The sequence below is a fragment of the Nycticebus coucang genome, chromosome 1 (assembly GCF_027406575.1).
Source record: "Nycticebus coucang isolate mNycCou1 chromosome 1, mNycCou1.pri, whole genome shotgun sequence".
Classification (NCBI taxonomy): Eukaryota; Metazoa; Chordata; class Mammalia; order Primates; family Lorisidae; genus Nycticebus; species Nycticebus coucang.
This window is the reverse complement of record NC_069780.1, coordinates 169,757,131-169,763,130: the sequence shown is the minus strand read 5'-3', so window position 1 is coordinate 169,763,130 and position 6,000 is coordinate 169,757,131.

Here is a 6,000-nt window from a genome sequence, read left to right as displayed (position 1 = left end):
AGCCACAGACACTAGGGTTGGCAGGTTTGATCCTGGCCCAAGGCCTGCCAAACAACAATGACATCTACAACAAAAAAATAACTGGGCGTTTGGCGGGTGCCCATAGTCCCAGCTACTTGGGAGGCTGAGGCAAGAGAATCACTTAAGTCCAAGAGTTTGAGGTTTCTGTGAGCTGTGACACCATGGCACTCTTCCTAGGGTGACATAGTGAGATTCTGTCTCAAAAAAAATAAATAAATAAAAATAGAAAAGTAGGCTCGGTGCCCATAGCTCAGTGGTTAGGGCACCAGCCACGTACACTGGGGCTGGCAGGTTCAAACCTGGCCTGGGCCTGGTAAACAACAATAACAACTACAACAAAAAAATAGCCGGGCATTGTAGTGGGCGCCTGGAGTCCTAGCTGCTTGGGAGACTGAGGCAAGAGAATCACTTAAGCCTAAGAGTTTGAGGTTGCTGTGAGCTACAATGCCACGGCGGTACTGAGGCAACAAAGTGAAACTCTGTCTAAAAAAAATAAATAAAATATAAAAATAAAAATTCGGAGGGAGGGGGTGGGGCCTTGGTGTGTGTCACACTTCATGGGGGTAAGACATGATTGCAAGAGGGACTTTACCTAACAATTGCAATCAGTGTAACCCGGCTTATTGTACCCTCAATGAATCCCCAACAATAAAAAAAAAAATAAAAAACTGAAAACTAGCCGGGCACAGTGGTGAGTGCTTATAGTTCTTGTTACCCGGGAGGCCGAGGTGAAAGGATTGCTTGAGCCCAAGAGCTGGAAGTTGATGGCTCGGCGCCTGTAGCTCAGGTGGCTAAGGCTCCAGCCACATACCCCAGAGCTGGCAGGTACGAATCCAGCCCAGGCCTGCCAAACAACAATGACAACTACAACCAAAAAATAGCCAGGCGTTGTGACGGGTGCCTGTAGTCCCAGCTACTTGGGAGGCTGAGGCAAGAGAATTGCTTAAGCCCAGAGGTTGCTATGAGCTATGATGCCATAGCACTCCACCCAGGGTGACTGCTTGAGGCTCTGTCTCAAATAAAAAAAAAAAGAAGTTTGGCTGGCCAGGGGGAAGGGGATGCAGGGTGGGGGTGAGGGTAGGCAGCATAGCCTGAGGAGGAAGATAGGATCAAGGCACCTGTCTTGTGTCTTGTTTTACCACAGGCTAGACCAGGTCAGGGTCCTGTAGGACCAGAGACAGAAGGTAAGGGAGCAAATGTTTTTGAGTGGATAACAGGGGAGCAATAGCCAGACACAGGTACAAGGCCTGGGTCTGGATGCAAGGAGGCCAAGTGTTCCACTGAGACCAGAGGATGGCGGCATATGGTGGGATAAGGGCAATGGGAAGTCAGTGCTGACCCAGAGAGTGGACCAGGGGCCACAGCCTCCCAAATAAATCGGCTCAGGCTGATCAGCAGAGCCAGGGAGCGTTTCCCTTCCTATTTTTGTTATTAATAAAATGCCCCCTTTAATCTCTGATGATGCTCTATTCCCAAATATCAAAGGTGCTCTTTTTATAATAATGTAATTAATCTGAGACCTAATGGTTTAAATTCATCTCCTCCAGAATGAGCTTCTTTGACACGTATTTACTGAGTCACAATTAGATAGTGGGGTTCCCAGGCAGGAATTCACCCTTTCTATGCACCACAGGAGGCGTCTAATTAAAATGAAGCTCAATGGCCAGTAGCCGACATGGAAAGACAGGCCCCCAAAAGAAACTCACAGCTGTGGGCAGCTTCCCTCTCCCAGCCCATTCTCTCTGAGACTCAAGAATACTTTCAACCACCTGGTTTAAGCAGAGGGGTACCCCCAAAAATGGGTTGCTGGGGTACAACGACAGAACTGTATCTGTGAACTAAGCAGCTGAAGGGGTCATGCTGGAATTCATGTCTCTGAGTTCTCTTTGTCTTGACAACTTGGCTCCTTTCAACCTGAGTCAGTCCAGAATAAGTTCTCCTTGTGACTAGAACACACTGAGCCCTTATTCCCTGGCGTGTGCTATGTTATTACGAAGAAAACCGGCAAGGTTTGAATCTGCTCACACAGTAGAGCTATACACCAAACTGGTTATGCAAAAGGCAGGAAATGGTATGTGTCATGTTACATTTTTCTTACCACCTACTATAAACAGAGGCTAATTTCTTGGCTTTTAACGCAATTAAAAAAATTACGAAACATTTCTTTCTTGAATAGCGTTCTGTAGCTTGAAGGATTTTGGGGGTGGTGCCACATGTTTGAGATTGTTATTGTGCTTCAAAGGGCTGGCAGGGCTTCTTGAAATCAGATGATGAACACAGAGATACTCTGTATATTAAAAGCATTGTGCAATTTTTTATTTTATTTAATAAAAATTCCAGTTTCACATTAAGGATGGAGTCACATAATTATCTAATTATCTAATTAGTCTGATCATTTCTAGTGAGGTAAGGGAGAGTGCAAGTCAAATCTTCAAGAATTCTGGGAAATCAGCCGGATAAACAGAAACCCTGGGCCAGCATGAAACTCGACGCCCTGGATGAAGTGGGAAAGGCATTTAGAAAAGGCCACCAGGCTCTGGGGATATGTTAATAGAAATAGTACCCCTGTATACACGTAAAGAGGGGAGGCATAGGCAGCCCCACAGCGGGGTTGTGGAGAAATGGGGAGTTTATCCTGAGGTAGGAGAGGGGTGAAAGCATTAGTGAAGCATGGGCTTGTGAAGGGGCTGTTGGGGGCATTGAAATGCCCTTTACAATGCCCTCTGCGTGGCCCTGAAAAGATGCACTAGACCTTTCCCGTCTTAGAGCAATTTCCACATGACACCACTACCCCTCCATCCCCAGATGCAATATGTTTAACTTAATCACAGGAAATTGACATTTTTATTGTAAAGAGTAGTCATACATTGCATGACTGGTTCAAAATGGGAATTGCATATTGGTTCAAAGTGGTTAAATATTGACAACCCTCTATCTTAGTATATTACTGTGGCAGTCTATATGTTTATCTATATGAGTGTGGAGCAAATTATGAAAGGATACAAGGTGAACGTGTGGCAGAGAGGAGAAGGAAAGGGGAAGGCAAGGAACAACAACAACAAAATGGAGACTATACCGGGTGGCGCCTGTGGCTCAGCGAGTAGGGCGCCGGCCCCGGCAAAACTGCAACAAAAAATAGCCGGGCACTGTGGTGGGCGCCTGTAGTCCCAGCTACTCAGGAGGCTGAGGCAAGAGAATCACCTACGCCCAGGAGGTGGAGGTTGCTGTGAGCTGTGATGTCACAGTACTCTATGGAGGGCAACAAAGTGAGACTCTATCTCTAAAAAAAAAAAAAAAAATGAAGACTATACCAAGAAAGAAATATGTATGTGTGTGTATATACTATATATTTAGAGAGAGGAAGAAAGAAAAAGAAACCCAACGTGTATAACATGGTCCTATTATGAAAAATTGTTTGCACACATATATATAAATACACTGTCAAACAATGCTCCAGAGTTGGGGTGTGACCATCACAATAAGCACCTGCCATAACACTTGGCTTTTTTTTTTTTTTGTGGTTTTTGGCCGGGGCTGGGTTTGAACCCACCACCTCCGGCATATGGGACCGGCGCCCTACTCCTTGAGCCACAGGCGCCGCCCCCACTTGGCTATTTTTTAGAAATGGGGTCTTGCTCTTGCTCAGGCTGGTTTCGAACATGTGGGCTCAGGCAATCCACCTGCCTCAGCCTCCCAGAGTGCTAGGATTACAGGCGTGAGCCACCATGCCCACCAGGACGGTGCCTTTTCATACTTTTGTGCCTTGTTCCTGAGGTTCTTCCACGGAACGAACCCTGGACAGTCATTTCCGACATTTTCCCTCTTGCAGGAGATGCTAAAAAGGAGAGCCAGGACATTGTTCCTCCTCCCAGTCCTCACCTTCCTGGTCAGCTAAATCCCTGTGTCCTAAACTTCAAGAGTTAATAGGGTCTTTTTGTTCAGGGCTACCCTACCTAAGCCTAGGATTGGAAACTGTAACTGTGCCAGACTCGGAAACTGTGGAAACAGAAAAGTATAAGTCCCATGCTTTATTTATATTTTATCTTATTTATATTTTATTTATTTTATTATTATTTTTTTTGAGATAGTCTTACTCTGTTACCCTGGCTGGAATGTTTTGGTTTTTATAGCTCACAACAAGCTCAAATTCTTGGGCTCAAAAGTAGGTGGGACTACATGCACCTGCCATGACACCCACTTTTTCTATTTCTAGTAGCGATGGAATCCCACTCTTGCTCAGGCTGATCTTGAACGTGAGCTCAGGTGATCCACTTGCCTTGGTCCTGCAGAGTGTTAGGAATACAGGCATGAGCCACTGTGCCCAGCACAAGTCCCATATTTTAAAATTCTGCCTTGGGGGCGCCACGTGTGGCTCAGTGGGTAGGGCACCCCCAAGGCAGAATTTTAAAACATGGGACTTGTGCTGAGGGACATATACCGAGGATGGCGGGTTCAAACCCGGCCCCAGCCAAACTGCAACAAAAAAACAGACAGGCGTTGTGGCAGGCGCCTGTAGTCCCAGCTTCTCGGGAGGCTGAGGCAAGAGAATTGCCTGAGCCCAAGAGTTGAAGGTTGCTGTTAGCTGTGTGATGCCACAGCACTCTACTGAGGGCAATAAAGTGAGACTCTGTCTCTATGAAAAAAAAAAAATTAAAATTCTGCCTTGGCTAGAGATCACTGTTGAAGGCAGAGGCTATAAGCCTCTGTTAGAATTTGAATTAAGAACCTTAAAAATATGTGAGATTATTGACAGTTGCTATGAAAAGACAAAGCCCTGGGCGACACCTGTGGCTCAGTGGGTAGGGCACCGGCCCCATATACTGAGGGCGGAGGGTTCAAACCTGGCCCCGGACAAACTGCAACAAAAAAATAGCCAGGCATTGTAGCAAGGTGCCTATGGTCCCAACTACTCGGGAGGCTGAAGCAAGAGTATCGCCTAAGCCCAAGAGCTGGAGGTTGCTGTGAGCTGTGACGCCACAGCACTCTACCGAGGGCAATAAAGTGAGACTCTGTCTCTACAAAAAAAAGAAAGAAAAGACAAAGCCCTGAACCAGCCATTATACTTTTTATTTTATTATTTTTTTTGAGACAGAGTCTCACTATGTTGCCCTTGGTAGAGTGCCATTGCATCATAGCTCACAGCAACCTCAAACTCTTGGGCTTAAATGATTCTCTTGCCTCAACCTCCCAAGTAGCTGGGAGGTGTCTGCCACACACCCGTCTATTTTTGTTGTTGTTGTTGTTACAGTTGTCATTGTTGTTTAACTGGCCCGGGCTGGGTTCGAACCTGCCACCCTTGGTGTATGTGGCTGGCAGCATAACCACTGTGGTACGGACACTGAGCCCAGCTATTATACTTTTTAAATAAATGGGTAAGACAAACATTAGTATTTGCATGCCAGTTATCATAAAATCCAGACTAAATCTGTACTTATTTCATATGTTATCGCAGCTGAGTTTCAGTCTAAGTCCACTTACTAAAAAGGGAAAAGCACTTGCCTATAATTCTGAAAGTTCCAGGGAGGGTGTGACTGACCTGTATCCCAGAGATCAAACATGTAGGAATAAATGTAGCAGGGTGTCTCGGCCTCAGCACTGTGGGCATTTGGGGTCAGATCCGTCTTTGTTGTGGGGGGCTGTCCTGTGAACTGTGGGCTTTCGCAGTGCCCCGCCCCCACCCATTAGATGCAGTAGCACTCCTGCCACAAGTTGTGGCAACCAGAAATTTGCCTCCAGATGTTGCCAAAAGTCCCCTGTGGGATGGAGGAGAGAACAAAACCGCCTCTCATAGAGACTGACTGGATTTGTTAGCTTCCTTTGTTAAAATGTTTATTGTAGAGCAGTGCCTGTGGCTCAGTGACTAGGGCGCTGGCCCCATATACTGAGGGTGGCAGGTTCAAACCCGGCCCCAGCCAAACTGTAACAAAAAAATAGCCGGGCTAGGTGGCACCAGTGGCTCAGGGAGTAGGGCACTGGCCC